Below are 16055 nucleotides of genomic sequence, written 5' to 3'. Positions count from 1 at the left end.
TCAAACTGCCCTAGGCAGGGCCCCTTAATCTATGGAAAAAGCAAATGATCACATTACCTCAGGAAGCAGAGCCACTTAGTCTAAACATACAGACGTAGTTCTGGCGACAGTCATTCTGGGCATGAACTAGGTGGATGCAAATAAAACACTACAATAGTAAACCACTCCGTGATGGCAGGAGAAGTGCAAAACATGGAGAATATGGAGGGAGATGGCACATGTTGACAGGCCTGTCGAGGTCGGCCCAAGTGAGTTACTCCTGCATCGTCATCATGTAGAGCTGGCTTTAAACACAAAAAATTGGCAAAGTGTAGGAAATGGGAGGAAAAGGAGGAGGCAAAGTCTCTGTCATTCCATTGTGTGTCATCATAGCTTGACTTGAGATTGAAGTAAAACAAGTTGGATGTGAAGAGTTTTACTCCAGCCTTGTTTAGACACAGTCCATCTGCTCTAAAAAGATGACGGCGTTCCCAAAAAATAGGAAAATTTTCTATAAAATTTAGTGAAAGGGCAACACAAGCTGAAGACAAAAAATTATTCAAAGAGTAAATCCTTGAGAATTTCAGATCTCCTTTGCGGACTGGAGGTATCGGGCCACTGATGAACACTTTAAGCAGCAAACAGCTCACAGTTTTTAGCAGATGGGTGAAATCCTGCTTTAACACCTCAGACTCCTCCTTGGCTAAATCATTTAACCCAAAATGAATCACAACATTATCCAAATGTGAGTAATCTGCAACAATATGCAAGATTTTGTCAGCCAGGTCTGATACTGTGTCATTAGGTAAGCAGATCACTTTCACGTTGCTGCTAAACATCTTCTGAGCATCTTTAACAGAAACGTCTCTCACTCCCAGTGTGTGAGGTTGTTGCTTTGGCCTACCATGTCGCTTCTGTTTTCCTGAAGCACTTTCAGTCTTCACAGTTCCAGAAGATTGTGTGTTGACCTCATTAGAGCCAGATCCTAGGTCATTCAGCAGTGGGGCGAATCGATTACCCAGTTCTACATGAAACTGGGTTTGTGACTTAGTGATACTCCTGCCTTTAGCAGATGTCCACTTTTGTGCCTGGGCAGACAAGGGAGTTGATGTTGAGGCTGCAGTCTGCGAAGCCAGTGCAGGCCAGTCCGTCTCATTATTGATATCAGGGCGCTTTGCTCGGCCCGTTAGCCTTTGAAGTGGATATGACTTTTTCTTAGGCTTAGCTCCCAGAGTATTCCAGGGAGGACTCGCACCTGTTGGCTAATCATCGGGAACAGTATCCTCCCTAGGTCTGATAGCTTTGTTAGCACGGGCTGGTAGCGAGTTAGCTTTATCCACTCCGCTGTTTTGAAACAGCGGCACAGTCGTATCATTATCATATCCACAGTGTCCATTAACCTCAATGTCTACTTGTATTCCTCGCACTGTAATCTCCAGTTCGGTAATCTTTTGGAGAAAATGCTGTATTCTGTTGTGGAAAGAGCCATTCTTCTGCTAGTTAGCTTGCTACTTGTAACTAGCTAGCTTGCTACTTAGCTTTCCAGTTGAGCCAGCAAATAAAAAAGCAGTAGATGAGTACCTCAGAGCCAGAGTCAGATGGTAAATGATAGAGTTTGATGTTGAGGCATCGTATCATTTCTCAGTAAGAAAAAGTTCATGTTTAGTAAATAAATTCCTCTGTGAGCTCCGCTCTGCTCTTTTGCTGCTGTCAGCTCAGCTGCCGGAAGTATTTTTTTCTTTAAAAAAGATTCTGTGACAAGCACTGTTAGCCACAGGAGCCAAAGGTGCTCTAAAAAAAACTAACACCTGTGGCCTCTGCAACATGTGGTGAGTAGGTTGAATTGAGAGGATTATGGAAAGAGTGGGAAAATGAGTATTGAGTAGCTTGTTAGCATAGCTTAAATTGTTCTTTGAAGATTTTGTCATATAGACTGAGGGTGTTGATGGCATACGAGGGCGCTTTGTCAGAATGCCTGAGGGGTTTTAGGCGCTGCGCTCAGGTCACAGTCTCCTCAGGAGGCGTTGGTTCAAATCCCACTTCTGACAGCAATACAAGGCATTTCAACAATCTTGATTTTTTTTTTTTTTTTGTAGCAATTGTAGATAAACGCTCATACAAGTTTTGCATGTGACAAGGACGATAAGCATGTATTCTGTTTTGCAGTTCCAAAAAAAGGGAAGAATATTGCTTAGGCTTGTCCCAGTTGCACTAACTGCATAACTCCGATACAAGAATCTGACTTTTTGTTGTATAACTTGAAAGAAGAGAAAACAATAAATTTCACTAAAGCCAGCCAGCCAAGCCACAGTGGGCAAGCCGAGGCAGCTGAGACAACGAGCCAGCAAGCAGGTTCCTCCAATCCATCCAGCCAGCAAGCCAGGTAATTAGCTAGCTAACTAGCCAACACAGCAGAACCTTCGGTAGCTCAAATGGGAGAGCGGAGGACTGTAGAGTAGGTTGCTGTGATCCTTAGGTCACTGGTTCAACTCCGGTTCGAAGGAATAATGTTTTCACAAGTTTATCAGCCATAAGATTTCAACTATCTTGCCTTCAGGTGCCCATCCTGCAGGCCAGCAACCTCTTGATAGACCATGCTCAAGGAAAATGTCCTGTATCCTCAACACACTCAGTGCCGTTGACTAGAAAACGCGTCATTTGCGCTTTATCACAGAGATTACGAGAATACACCCTTGCAGGGGTCCCTAATCAATATCCATCCATCCATCCATTTTCAGGCCCACTTATTCCTGTTTGTCAGTGTCGCAGGGGTCACCGGTGCCAATATCCAGCTCTCATTAGAAGCTGGGCGGGGGTACACCCTGGACAGGGAGCTAGTCCCTTCATCAATATCTACTTTGTAATGTGATGCAGTTACCAACTGGTGCCCTGAAGGTGGCAGCAGTGCACCTTTAGATGGGAGATCAGCCACTGATGCTACCATTAGCTAAGGAGGGAGAAGCAGGGAGGAGGGAGATTATGGTGATATGAAGTGATATTGTGAAGTTTCCAGCAGCTCACAGCACCACATGCTAACACAGAATATGTGTGGACTTGAGTGGATTATTGATAATGTTGTGATTGTGAGATAAAACCATCAACTTACCAGACTAAACGGGTCATCCCAGCATGTCGGAAGGAAGAGGAAGTTACGTCTGTGCAATTGACAGGAAGGGATACAAAATACAGTAAGTAAAACAATAAACTGTGAGCCAGATAGCAAAATAATAATAATTTTGCCATTAAAAGCCTTTTCTCAGTGTTGTTGTTATTTATTTGTTTTTTTTTTTTGTTTTTTTTGAAGGAAACCAATGTTCAGATGTAATAGTTTTCAATAAAGCACAAAAAATTGGTTCAAAGTCACTGGCAGATTTATTTTTAGGAAAAGCCGTTTCTCTTAACTTTTTGCTTTGAAACTGGCAATTTGTGTAAAACTTGTTCTATTCAAGGGCTGATTACGGGAGAACGAAACAAGCCAAAAACAAACAAAAAAATTCTAATGAAAGTAGAGGCCTCAATCTTTCAGAATCTGGTGTCAGATTTCAGATAGTCATAGTACAAAATATCCTGTGGCTCTTTAAATATCTCTCAAAATGCTCCAAAACGGCTGGCACTCAGGGGGGTCGAAGCTCTGAAAATGGCTGGCACTGAATGGGTTAAACAGTCAAATAAATCTGCAAAACACTTTTTTCTGCTGAATACAGGTGTATTTTGGGTATGAAGTAGTGTTGTTGATTGGTCATAGTGCAATTCTCAACATTTTAGTCAAAGTATTTCAATTTGGTACATTCTTAAAAATGTAAGAGTGACTGCCCTCAATGGTACAAATCCTGGCTATTACAATTTTGCTTTTGGCTATAAACAAGATTCTGTGACGTTTCGGGACAATCTTGCATCACAAACAAGCACTGTTAGCCACAGGAGCCAAAGGTGCTTTAACAAAAGACTAACACCTGTGGCCTCTGCAATATGTGGTGAGTAGGTTGAATTGAGAGGATTATGGAAAGAGTGGGAAAATGAGTATTGAGTAGCTTGTTAGCATAGGTTAGCTTGTTCTTTGAAGATTTTGTCATATAGACTGGGGGCGTTGATGGTATATGATGGCGGGGTGTCAGAATGGCCGAGCGGTCAAAGACGCTGTGTTCAGGTCGCAGTCTCCTCAGGAGGCGTGGGTTCAAATCCCACTTCTGACAGCAATACAAGGCATTTATGCAATCCTGATTTTATTTCGTATAAATTGTAGATAAAACGCTCATGCAAGTTTTGCATGTGGCAAGGACGATAAGCAAATATTCTGTTTTGCTGTTCCAAAAAAAAGGGAAGAATATTGCTTAGGCTTGTCCCAGTTGCACTAACTGCATAACTCCGATAAAAGAATCTGACTTTATGTTGTATAATTTGAAAGAAGAGAAAACAAAAAATTTCACTAAAGCCAGCCAGCCAAGCCACAGTGGGCAAGCCGAGGCAGCTGAGACGACGAGCCAGCAAGCAGGTTCCTCCAATCCATCCAGCCAGCAAGCCCGGTAATTAGCTAGCTAACTAGCCCACACAGCAGAACCTTCGATAGCTCAGATGGGAGAGCGGAGGACTGTAGAGTGGGTTGCTGTGATCCTTAGGTCACTGGTTCAATTCCGGTTCGAAGGAATAATATTTTCACAAGTATATGTTATCAGCCATAAGATTTCAACTATCTTGCCTTCCGGTGCCCATCCTGCAGGCCAGAAACCTCTTGGTAGACCATCCTCAAGGAAGATGTGCTGTATCCTCAACACACTCAGTGCCATTGACAAGAGAACGCGTCATTTGCGTTTTATCACGGAGATTACTAGAATTCACCCTAGCAGAGGTCCCTAATCAATATCCATCCATCCATCCATTTTCAGGCCCACTTATTCCTGTTTGTCAGTGTCGCAGGGGTCACCGGTGCCAATATCCAGCTCTCATTAGAAGCTGGGCGGGGGTTCACCCTGGACAGGGCGCTAGTCCCTTCATCAATATCTACGCTGTAATATGATGCAGTTACCAACTGGTGCCCTGAAGGTGGCAGCAGTGCACCTTTAGATGGGAGATCAGCCACTGATGCTACCATTAGCTAAGGAGGGAGAAGCAGGGAGGAGGGAGATTATGGTGCTATGAAGTGCTATTGTGAAGTTTCCAGCAGCTCACAGCACCACATGCTAACACAGAATATGTGTGGACTTGAGTGGATTATTGATAATGTTGTGATTGTGAGATAAAACCATCAACTTACCAGACTAAACGGGTCATCCCAGCATGTCGGGAGGAAGAGGAAGTTACGTCTGTGCAATTGACAGGGAGGGATACAAAATACAGTAAGTAAAACAATAAACTGTGAGCCAGATAGCAAAATAATAATAATTTTGCCATTAAAAGCCTTTTCTCAGTGTTGTTGTTATTTATTTGGTTTTTTTTTGGTTTTTTTTGAAGGAAACCAATGTTCAGATGTAATAGTTTTCAATAAAGCACAAAAAATTGGTTCAAAGTCACTGGCAGATTTATTTTTAGGAAAAGCCGTTTCTCTTAACTTTTTGCTCTGAAACTGGCAATTTGTGTAAAACTTGTTCTATTCAAGGGCTGATTACGGGAGAACGAAACAAGCCAAAAACAAACAAAAAAATTCTGTTGAAAGTAGAGGCCTCAATCAGATTTCAGATAGTCATAGTACAAAATATCCTGTGGCTCTTTAAATATCTCTCAAAATGCTCCAAAACGGCTGGCACTCAGGGGGGTCGAAGCTCTGAAAATGGCTGGCACTGAATGGGTTAAACAGTCAAATAAATCTGCAAAACACTTTTTTCTGCTGAATACAGGTGTATTTTGGGTATGAAGTAGTGTTGTTGATTGGTCATAGTCCAATTCTCAACATTTTAGTCAAAGTATTTCAATTTGGTACATTTGTAAAAATGTAAGAGTGACTGCCCTCAATGGTACAAAGCCTGGCTATTACAATTTTGCTTTTGGCTATAAACAAGATTCTGTGACGTTTCGGGACAATCTTGCATCACAAACAAGCACTGTTAGCCACAGGAGCCAAAGGTGCTTTAACAAAAAACTAACACCTGTGGCCTCTGCAATAAGTGGTGAGTAGGTTGAATTGAGAGGATTATGGAAAGAGTGGGAAAATGAGTATTGAGTAGCTTGTTAGCATAGGTTTGCTTGTTCTTTGAAGATTTTGTCATATAGACTGGGGGCGTTGATGGTATATCTTGCGGGGTGTCAGAATGGCCGAGCGGTCAAAGGCGCTGTGTTCAGGTCGCAGTCTCCTCAGGAGGCGTGGGTTCAAATCCCACTTCTGACAGCAGTACAAGGCATTTATGCAATCCTGATTTTATTTCGTATAAATTGTAGATAAAACGCTCATACAAGTTTTGCATGTGGCAAGGACGATAAGCAAATATTCTGTTTTGCTGTTCCAAAAAAAAGGGAAGAATATTGCAAAGGCTTGTCCCAGTTGCACTAACTGCATAACTCCGATAAAAGAATCTGACTTTATGTTGTATAATTTGAAAGAAGAGAAAACAATACATTTCACTAAAGCCAGCTAGCCAAACCACAGTGGGCAAGCTGAGGCAGCTGAGACAACGAGCCAGCAAGCAGGTTCCTCCAATCCATCCAGCCAGCAAGCCAGGTAATTAGCTAGCTAACTAGCCCACACAGCAGAACCTTCGATAGCTCAGATGGGAGAGCGGAGGACTGTAGAGTGGGTTGCTGTGATCCGTAGATCACTGGTTCAATTCCGGTTCGAAGGAATAATGTTTTCACAAGTATATCCTATCAGCCATAAGATTTCAACTATCTTGCCTTCAGGTGCCCATCCTGCAGGCCAGCAACCTCTAGGTAAACCATCCTCAAGGAAAATGTGCTGTATCCTCAACACACTCAGTGCCGTTGACAAGAGAACGCGTCATTTGCGTTTTATCACGGAGATTACTAGAATTCACCCTAGCAGAGGTCCCTAATCAACATCCATCCATTTTCAGGCCCACTTATTCCTGTTTGTCAGTGTCGCAGGGGTCACCGGTGCCAATATCCAGCTCTCATTAGAAGCTGGGCGGGGGTTCACCCTGGACAGGGCGCTAGTCCCTTCATCAATATCTACGCTGTAATGTGATGCAGTTACCAACTGGTGCCCTGAAGGTGGCAGCAGTGCACCTTTAGATGGGAGATCAGCCACTGATGCTACCATTAGCTAAGGAGGGAGAAGCAGGGAGGAGGGAGATTATGGTGCTATGAAGTGATATTGTGAAGTTTCCAGCAGCTCACAGCACCACATGCTAACACAGAATATGTGTGGACTTGAGTGGATTATTGATAATGTTGTGATTGTGAGATAAAACCATCAACTTACCAGACTAAACGGGTCATCCCAGCATGTCGGGAGGAAGAGGAAGTTACGTCTGTGCAATTGACAGGGAGGGATACAAAATACAGTAAGTAAAACAATAAACTGTGAGCCAGATAGCAAAATAATAATAATTTTGCCATTAAAAGCCTTTTCTCAGTGTTGTTGTTGTTATTTATTTGTTTTTTTTTGTTTGTTTTTTTTGAAGGAAACCAATGTTCAGATGTAATAGTTTTCAAAAAAGCACAAAAAATTGGTTCAAAGTCACTGGCAGATTTTTTTTTAGGAAAAGCCGTTTCTCTTAACTTTTTGCTCTGAAACTGGCAATTTGTGTAAAACTTGTTCTATTCAAGGGCTGATTACGGGAAAACGAAACAAGCCAAAAACAAACAAAAAATTTCTGATGAAAGTAGAGGTCTCAATCAGATTTCAGATAGTCATAGTACAAAATATCCTGTGGCTCTTTAAATATCTCTCAAAATGCTCCAAAACGGCTGGCACTCAGGGGGGTCGAAGCTCTGAAAATGGCTGGCACTGAATGGGTAAACAGTCAAATAAATCTGCAAAACACTTTTTTCTGCTGAATACAGGTGTATTTTGGGTATGAAGTAGTGTTGTTGATTGGTCATAGTCCAATTCTCAACATTTTAGTCAAAGTATTTCAATTTGGTACATTTGTAAAAATGTAAGAGTGACTGCCCTCAATGGTACAAATCCTGGCTATTACAATTTTGCTTTTGGCTATAAACAAGATTCTGTGACGTTTCGGGACAATCTTGCATCACAAACAAGCACTGTTAGCCACAGGAGCCAAAGGTGCTTTAACAAAAAACTAACACCTGTGGCCTCTGCAATAAGTGGTGAGTAGTTTGAATTGAGAGGATTATGGAAAGAGTGGGAAAATGAGTATTGAGTAGCTTGTTAGCATAGGTTAGCTTGTTCTTTGAAGATTTTGTCATATAGACTGGGGGCGTTGATGGTGTATGATGGCGGGGTGTCAGAATGGCCGAGCGGTCAAAGGCGCTGCGTTCAGGTCGCAGTCTCCTCAGGAGGCTTGGGTTCAAATCCCACTTCTGACAGCAATACAAGGCATTTATGCAATCCTGATTTTATTTCATATAAATTGTAGATAAAACGCTCATACAAGTTTTGCATGTGGCAAGGACGATAAGCAAATATTCTGTTTTGCTGTTCCAAAAAAAAGGGAAGAATATTGCAAAGGCTTGTCCCAGTTGCACTAACTGCATAACTCCGATAAAAGAATCTGACTTTATGTTGTATAATTTGAAAGAAGAGAAAACAATACATTTCACTAAAGCCAGCTAGCCAAGCCACAGTGGGCAAGCCGAGGCAGCTGAGACAACGAGCCAGCAAGCAGGTTCCTCCAATCCATCCAGCCAGCAAGCCAGGTAATTAGCTAGCTAACTAGCCCACACAGCAGAACCTTCGATAGCTCAGATGGGAGAGCGGAGGACTGTAGAGTGGGTTGCTGTGATCCGTAGATCACTGGTTCAATTCCGGTTCGAAGGAATAATATTTTCACAAGTATATGTTATCAGCCATAAGATTTCAACTATCTTGCCTTCAGGTGCCCATCCTGCAGGCCAGCAACCTCTAGGTAAACCATCCTCAAGGAAAATGTGCTGTATCCTCAACACACTCAGTGCCGTTGACAAGAGAACGCGTCATTTGCGCTTTATCACGGAGATTACTAGAATTCACCCTAGCAGAGGTCCCTAATCAACATCCATCCATTTTCAGGCCCACTTATTCCTGTTTGTCAGTGTCGCAGGGGTCACCGGTGCCAATATCCAGCTCTCATTAGAAGCTGGGCGGGGGTTCACCCTGGACAGGGCGCTAGTCCCTTCATCAATATCTACGCTGTAATGTGATGCAGTTACAACTGGTGCCCTGAAGGTGGCAGCAGTGCACCTTTAGATGGGAGATCAGCCACTGATGCTACCATTAGCTAAGGAGGGAGAAGCAGGGAGGAGGGAGATTTTGGCGCTATGAAGTGATATTGTGAAGTTTCCAGCAGCTCACAGCACCACATGCTAACACAGAATATGTGTGGACTTGAGTGGATTATTGATAATGTTGTGATTGTGAGATAAAACTATCAACTTACCAGACTAAACGGGTCATCCCAGCATGTCGGGAGGAAGAGGAAGTTACGTTTGTGCAATTGACAGGGAGGGATACAAAATACAGTAAGTAAAACAATAAACTGTGAGCCAGATAGCAAAATAATAATAATTTTGCCATTAAAAGCTTTTTCTCAGTGTTGTTGTTGTTATTTATTTGTTTTTTTTTGTTTGTTTTTTTTGAAGGAAACCAATGTTCAGATGTAATAGTTTTCAAAAAAGCACAAAAAATTGGTTCAAAGTCACTGGCAGATTTTTTTTTAGGAAAAGCCGTTTCTCTTAACTTTTTGCTCTGAAACTGGCAATTTGTGTAAAACTTGTTCTATTCAAGGGCTGATTACGGGAAAACGAAACAAGCCAAAAACAAACAAAAAATTTCTGATGAAAGTAGAGGTCTCAATCAGATTTCAGATAGTCATAGTACAAAATATCCTGTGGCTCTTTAAATATCTCTCAAAATGCTCCAAAACGGCTGGCACTCAGGGGGGTCGAAGCTCTGAAAATGGCTGGCACTGAATGGGTAAACAGTCAAATAAATCTGCAAAACACTTTTTTCTGCTGAATACAGGTGTATTTTGGGTATGAAGTAGTGTTGTTGATTGGTCATAGTCCAATTCTCAACATTTTAGTCAAAGTATTTCAATTTGGTACATTTGTAAAAATGTAAGAGTGACTGCCCTCAATGGTACAAATCCTGGCTATTACAATTTTGCTTTTGGCTATAAACAAGATTCTGTGACGTTTCGGGACAATCTTGCATCACAAACAAGCACTGTTAGCCACAGGAGCCAAAGGTGCTTTAACAAAAAACTAACACCTGTGGCCTCTGCAATAAGTGGTGAGTAGGTTGAATTGAGAGGATTATGGAAAGAGTGGGAAAATGAGTATTGAGTAGCTTGTTAGCATAGGTTAGCTTGTTCTTTGAAGATTTTGTCATATAGACTGGGGGCGTTGATGGTGTATGATGGCGGGGTGTCAGAATGGCCGAGCGGTCAAAGGCGCTGCGTTCAGGTCGCAGTCTCCTCAGGAGGCTTGGGTTCAAATCCCACTTCTGACAGCAATACAAGGCATTTATGCAATCCTGATTTTATTTTGTATAAATTGTAGATAAAACGCTCATACAAGTTTTGCATGTGGCAAGGACGATAAGCAAATATTCTGTTTTGCTGTTCCAAAAAAAAGGGAAGAATATTGCAAAGGCTTTTCCCAGTTGCACTAACTGCATAACTCCGATAAAAGAATCTGACTTTATGTTGTATAATTTGAAAGAAGAGAAAACAATACATTTCACTAAAGCCAGCTAGCCAAGCCACAGTGGGCAAGCCGAGGCAGCTGAGACAACGAGCCAGCAAGCAGGTTCCTATAATCCATCCAGCCAGCAAGCCAGGTAAATAGCTAGCTAACTAGCCCACACAGCAGAACCTTCGATAGCTCAGATGGGAGAGCGGAGGACTGTAGAGTGGGTTGCTGTGATCCTTAGGTCACTGGTTCAATTCCGGTTCGAAGGAATAATATTTTCACAAGTATATCTTATCAGCCATAAGATTTCAACTATCTTGCCTTCAGGTGCCCATCTTGCAGGCCAGCAACCTCTTGGTAGACCATCCTCAAGGAAAATGTGATGTATCCTCAACACACTCAGTGCCGTTGACAAGAGAACGCGTCAATTGCGTCTTATCACGGAGATTACTAGAATTCACCCTAGCAGAGGTCCATAATCAACATCCATCCATTTTCAGGCCCACTTATTCCTGTTTGTCAGTGTCGCAGGGGTCACCGGTGCCAATAACCAGCTCTCATTAGAAGCTGGGCGGGGGTACACCCTGGACAGGGCGCTAGTCCCTTCATCAATATCTACGCTGTAATGTGATGCAGTTACAACTGGTGCCCTGAAGGTGGCAGCAGTGCACCTTTAGATGGGAGATCAGCCACTGATGCTACCATTAGCTAAGGAGGGAGAAGCAGGGAGGAGGGAGATTTTGGCGCTATGAAGTGATATTGTGAAGTTTCCAGCAGCTCACAGCACCACATGCTAACACAGAATATGTGTGGACTTGAGTGGATTATTGATAATGTTGTGATTGTGAGATAAAACTATCAACTTACCAGACTAAACGGGTCATCCCAGCATGTCGGGAGGAAGAGGAAGTTACGTCTGTGCAATTGACAGGGAGGGATACAAAATACAGTAAGTAAAACAATAAACTGTGAGCCAGATAGCAAAATAATAATAATTTTGCCATTAAAAGCCTTTTCTCAGTGTTGTTGTTATTTATTTGGTTTTTTTTTTTTTGATTTTTTTGAAAGAAAACAATGTTCAGATGTAATAGTTTTCAATAAAGCACAAAAAATTGGTTCAAAGTCACTGGCAGATTTATTTTTAGGAAAAGCCGTTTCTCTTAACTTTTTGCTCTGAAACTGGCAATTTGTGTAAAACTTGTTCTATTCAAGGGCTGATTACGGGAGAACGAAATAAGCCAAAAACAAACACAAAAATTCTGGTGAAAGTAGAGGCCTCAATCAGATTTCAGATAGTCATAGTACAAAATATCCTGTGGCTCTTTAAATATCTCTCGAAATGCTCCAAAACGGCTGGCACTCAGGGGGGTCGAAGCTCTGAAAATGGCTGGCACTGAATGGGTTAAACAGTCAAATAAATCTGCAAAACACTTTTTTCTGCTGAATACAGGTGTATTTTGGGTATGAAGTAGTGTTGTTGATTGGTCATAGTCCAATTCTCAACATTTTAGTCAAAGTATTTCAATTTGGTACATTCTTAAAAATGTAAGAGTGACTGCCCTCAATGGTACAAATCCTGGCTATTACAATTTTGCTTTTGGCTATAAACAAGATTCTGTGACGTTTCGGGACAATCTTGCATCACAAACAAGCACTGTTAGCCACAGGAGCCAAAGGTGCTTTAACAAAAAACTAACACCTGTGGCCTCTGCAATAAGTGGTGAGTAGGTTGAATTGAGAGGATTATGGAAAGAGTGGGAAAATGAGTATTGAGTAGCTTGTTAGCATAGGTTAGCTTGTTCTTTGAAGATTTTGTCATATAGACTGGGGGCGTTGATGGTGTATGATGGCGGGGTGTCAGAATGGCCGAGCGGTCAAAGGCGCTGCGTTCAGGTCGCAGTCTCCTCAGGAGGCTTGGGTTCAAATCCCACTTCTGACAGCAATACAAGGCATTTATGCAATCCTGATTTTATTTTGTATAAATTGTAGATAAAACGCTCATACAAGTTTTGCATGTGGCAAGGACGATAAGCAAATATTCTGTTTTGCTGTTCCAAAAAAAAGGGAAGAATATTGCAAAGGCTTTTCCCAGTTGCACTAACTGCATAACTCCGATAAAAGAATCTGACTTTATGTTGTATAATTTGAAAGAAGAGAAAACAATACATTTCACTAAAGCCAGCTAGCCAAGCCACAGTGGGCAAGCCGAGGCAGCTGAGACAACGAGCCAGCAAGCAGGTTCCTATAATCCATCCAGCCAGCAAGCCAGGTAAATAGCTAGCTAACTAGCCCACACAGCAGAACCTTCGATAGCTCAGATGGGAGAGCGGAGGACTGTAGAGTGGGTTGCTGTGATCCTTAGGTCACTGGTTCAATTCCGGTTCGAAGGAATAATATTTTCACAAGTATATCTTATCAGCCATAAGATTTCAACTATCTTGCCTTCAGGTGCCCATCTTGCAGGCCAGCAACCTCTTGGTAGACCATCCTCAAGGAAAATGTGATGTATCCTCAACACACTCAGTGCCGTTGACAAGAGAACGCGTCAATTGCGTCTTATCACGGAGATTACTAGAATTCACCCTAGCAGAGGTCCATAATCAACATCCATCCATTTTCAGGCCCACTTATTCCTGTTTGTCAGTGTCGCAGGGGTCACCGGTGCCAATAACCAGCTCTCATTAGAAGCTGGGCGGGGGTACACCCTGGACAGGGCGCTAGTCCCTTCATCAATATCTACGCTGTAATGTGATGCAGTTACAACTGGTGCCCTGAAGGTGGCAGCAGTGCACCTTTAGATGGGAGATCAGCCACTGATGCTACCATTAGCTAAGGAGGGAGAAGCAGGGAGGAGGGAGATTTTGGCGCTATGAAGTGATATTGTGAAGTTTCCAGCAGCTCACAGCACCACATGCTAACACAGAATATGTGTGGACTTGAGTGGATTATTGATAATGTTGTGATTGTGAGATAAAACTATCAACTTACCAGACTAAACGGGTCATCCCAGCATGTCGGGAGGAAGAGGAAGTTACGTCTGTGCAATTGACAGGGAGGGATACAAAATACAGTAAGTAAAACAATAAACTGTGAGCCAGATAGCAAAATAATAATAATTTTGCCATTAAAAGCCTTTTCTCAGTGTTGTTGTTATTTATTTGGTTTTTTTTTTTTTGATTTTTTTGAAAGAAAACAATGTTCAGATGTAATAGTTTTCAATAAAGCACAAAAAATTGGTTCAAAGTCACTGGCAGATTTATTTTTAGGAAAAGCCGTTTCTCTTAACTTTTTGCTCTGAAACTGGCAATTTGTGTAAAACTTGTTCTATTCAAGGGCTGATTACGGGAGAACGAAATAAGCCAAAAACAAACACAAAAATTCTGGTGAAAGTAGAGGCCTCAATCAGATTTCAGATAGTCATAGTACAAAATATCCTGTGGCTCTTTAAATATCTCTCGAAATGCTCCAAAACGGCTGGCACTCAGGGGGGTCGAAGCTCTGAAAATGGCTGGCACTGAATGGGTTAAACAGTCAAATAAATCTGCAAAACACTTTTTTCTGCTGAATACAGGTGTATTTTGGGTATGAAGTAGTGTTGTTGATTGGTCATAGTCCAATTCTCAACATTTTAGTCAAAGTATTTCAATTTGGTACATTCTTAAAAATGTAAGAGTGACTGCCCTCAATGGTACAAATCCTGGCTATTACAATTTTGCTTTTGGCTATAAACAAGATTCTGTGACGTTTCGGGACAATCTTGCATCACAAACAAGCACTGTTAGCCACAGGAGCCAAATGTGCTTTAACAAAAAACTAACACCTGTGGCCTCTGCAATATGTGGTGAGTAGGTTGAATTGAGAGGATTATGGAAAGAGTGGGAAAATGAGTATTGAGTAGCTTGTTAGCATAGGTTAGCTTGTTCTTTGAAGATTTTGTCATATAGACTGGGGGCGTTGATGGTATATGATGGCGGGGTGTCAGAATGGCCGAGCGGTCAAAGGCGCTGTGTTTAGGTCGCAGTCTCCTCAGGAGGCGTGGGTTCAAATCCCACTTCTGACAGCAATACAAGGCATTTATGCAATCCTGATTTTATTTCGTATAAATTGTAGATAAAACCCTCATGCAAGTTTTGCATGTGGCAAGGACGATAAGCAAATATTCTGTTTTGCTGTTCCAAAAAAAAGGGAAGAATATTGCTTAGGCTTGTCCCAGTTGCACTAACTGCATAACTCCGATAAAAGAATCTGACTTTATGTTGTATAATTTGAAAGAAGAGAAAACAATACATTTCACTAAAGCCAGCTAGCCAAGCCACAGTGGGCAAGCCGAGGCAGCTGAGACAACGAGCCAGCAAGCAGGTTCCTCCAATCCATCCAGCCAGCAAGCCCGGTAATTAGCTAGCTAACTAGCCCACACAGCAGAACCTTCGATAGCTCAGATGGGAGAGCGGAGGACTGTAGAGTGGGTTGCTGTGATCCTTTGGTCACTGGTTCAATTCCGGTTCGAAGGAATAATATTTTCACAAGTATATGTTATCAGCCATAAGATTTCAACTATCTTGCCTTCGGGTACCCATCCTGCAGGCCAGAAACCTCTTGGTAGACCATCCTCAAGGAAGATGTGCTGTATCCTCAACACACTCAGTGCCATTGACAAGAGAACGCGTCATTTGCGTTTTATCACGGAGATTACTAGAATTCACCCTAGCAGAGGTCCCTAATCAATATCCATCCATCCATCCATTTTCAGGCCCACTTATTCCTGTTTGTCAGTGTCGCAGGGGTCACCGGTGCCAATATCCAGCTCTCATTAGAAGCTGGGCGGGGGTTCACCCTGGACAGGGCGCTAGTCCTTTCATCAATATCTACGCTGTAATGTGATGCAGTTACCAACTGGTGCCCTGAAGGTGGCAGCAGTGCACCTTTAGATGGGAGATCAGCCACTGATGCTACCATTAGCTAAGGAGGGAGAAGTAGGGAGGAGGGAGATTATGGTGCTATGAAGTGCTATTGTGAAGTTTCCAGCAGCTCACAGCACCACATGCTAACACAGAATATGTGTGGACTTGAGTGGATTATTGATAATGTTGTGATTGTGAGATAAAACCATCAACTTACCAGACTAAACGGGTCATCCCAGCATGTCGGGAGGAAGAGGAAGTTACGTCTGTGCAATTGACAGGGAGGGATACAAAATACAGTAAGTAAAACAATAAACTGTGAGCCAGATAGCAAAATAATAATAATTTTGCCATTAAAAGCCTTTTCTCAGTGTTGTTGTTATTTATTTGGTTTTTTTTTTTTTTGATTTTTTTGAAAGAAAACAATGT

The 16055-nt window shown here is 42.2% G+C and overlaps 13 non-coding genes across 13 annotated transcripts; all 13 read left to right on the top strand.

Annotated features, from left to right (window-relative positions):
• Positions 1-2396: 2396 nt before the first annotated feature.
• Positions 2397-2483, top strand: trnay-gua (transfer RNA tyrosine (anticodon GUA)). The gene is given in 2 exon segments: positions 2397-2433; positions 2448-2483. It is a non-coding gene; the product is annotated as a tRNA-Tyr (tRNA).
• Positions 2484-4089: 1606 nt separating this feature from the next.
• Positions 4090-4172, top strand: trnal-cag (transfer RNA leucine (anticodon CAG)). Its single transcript has one exon. It is a non-coding gene; the product is annotated as a tRNA-Leu (tRNA).
• Positions 4173-4536: 364 nt separating this feature from the next.
• trnay-gua (transfer RNA tyrosine (anticodon GUA)) lies at positions 4537-4623 on the top strand. The gene is given in 2 exon segments: positions 4537-4573; positions 4588-4623. It is a non-coding gene; the product is annotated as a tRNA-Tyr (tRNA).
• A 1592-nt stretch (positions 4624-6215) lies between these two features.
• On the top strand, positions 6216-6298 carry trnal-cag (transfer RNA leucine (anticodon CAG)). Its single transcript has one exon. It is a non-coding gene; the product is annotated as a tRNA-Leu (tRNA).
• A 364-nt stretch (positions 6299-6662) lies between these two features.
• On the top strand, positions 6663-6749 carry trnay-gua (transfer RNA tyrosine (anticodon GUA)). Its single transcript is given in 2 exon segments — positions 6663-6699; positions 6714-6749. It is a non-coding gene; the product is annotated as a tRNA-Tyr (tRNA).
• Positions 6750-8338: 1589 nt separating this feature from the next.
• Positions 8339-8421, top strand: trnal-cag (transfer RNA leucine (anticodon CAG)). The gene has a single exon. It is a non-coding gene; the product is annotated as a tRNA-Leu (tRNA).
• A 364-nt stretch (positions 8422-8785) lies between these two features.
• Positions 8786-8872, top strand: trnay-gua (transfer RNA tyrosine (anticodon GUA)). The gene is given in 2 exon segments: positions 8786-8822; positions 8837-8872. It is a non-coding gene; the product is annotated as a tRNA-Tyr (tRNA).
• Positions 8873-10460: 1588 nt separating this feature from the next.
• On the top strand, positions 10461-10543 carry trnal-cag (transfer RNA leucine (anticodon CAG)). The gene has a single exon. It is a non-coding gene; the product is annotated as a tRNA-Leu (tRNA).
• Positions 10544-10907: 364 nt separating this feature from the next.
• trnay-gua (transfer RNA tyrosine (anticodon GUA)) lies at positions 10908-10994 on the top strand. Its single transcript is given in 2 exon segments — positions 10908-10944; positions 10959-10994. It is a non-coding gene; the product is annotated as a tRNA-Tyr (tRNA).
• Positions 10995-12581: 1587 nt separating this feature from the next.
• Positions 12582-12664, top strand: trnal-cag (transfer RNA leucine (anticodon CAG)). The gene has a single exon. It is a non-coding gene; the product is annotated as a tRNA-Leu (tRNA).
• A 364-nt stretch (positions 12665-13028) lies between these two features.
• trnay-gua (transfer RNA tyrosine (anticodon GUA)) lies at positions 13029-13115 on the top strand. The gene is given in 2 exon segments: positions 13029-13065; positions 13080-13115. It is a non-coding gene; the product is annotated as a tRNA-Tyr (tRNA).
• Positions 13116-14702: 1587 nt separating this feature from the next.
• trnal-uag (transfer RNA leucine (anticodon UAG)) lies at positions 14703-14785 on the top strand. Its single transcript has one exon. It is a non-coding gene; the product is annotated as a tRNA-Leu (tRNA).
• A 364-nt stretch (positions 14786-15149) lies between these two features.
• trnay-gua (transfer RNA tyrosine (anticodon GUA)) lies at positions 15150-15236 on the top strand. The gene is given in 2 exon segments: positions 15150-15186; positions 15201-15236. It is a non-coding gene; the product is annotated as a tRNA-Tyr (tRNA).
• Positions 15237-16055: the final 819 nt, after the last annotated feature.

Source organism: Gouania willdenowi, chromosome 18 (assembly GCF_900634775.1).
Source record: "Gouania willdenowi chromosome 18, fGouWil2.1, whole genome shotgun sequence".
Lineage (NCBI taxonomy): Eukaryota > Metazoa > Chordata > Actinopteri > Blenniiformes > Gobiesocidae > Gouania > Gouania willdenowi.
Note: the sequence above shows the minus strand (reverse complement) of the source record. Positions and strands in the feature narration are given on the sequence as shown.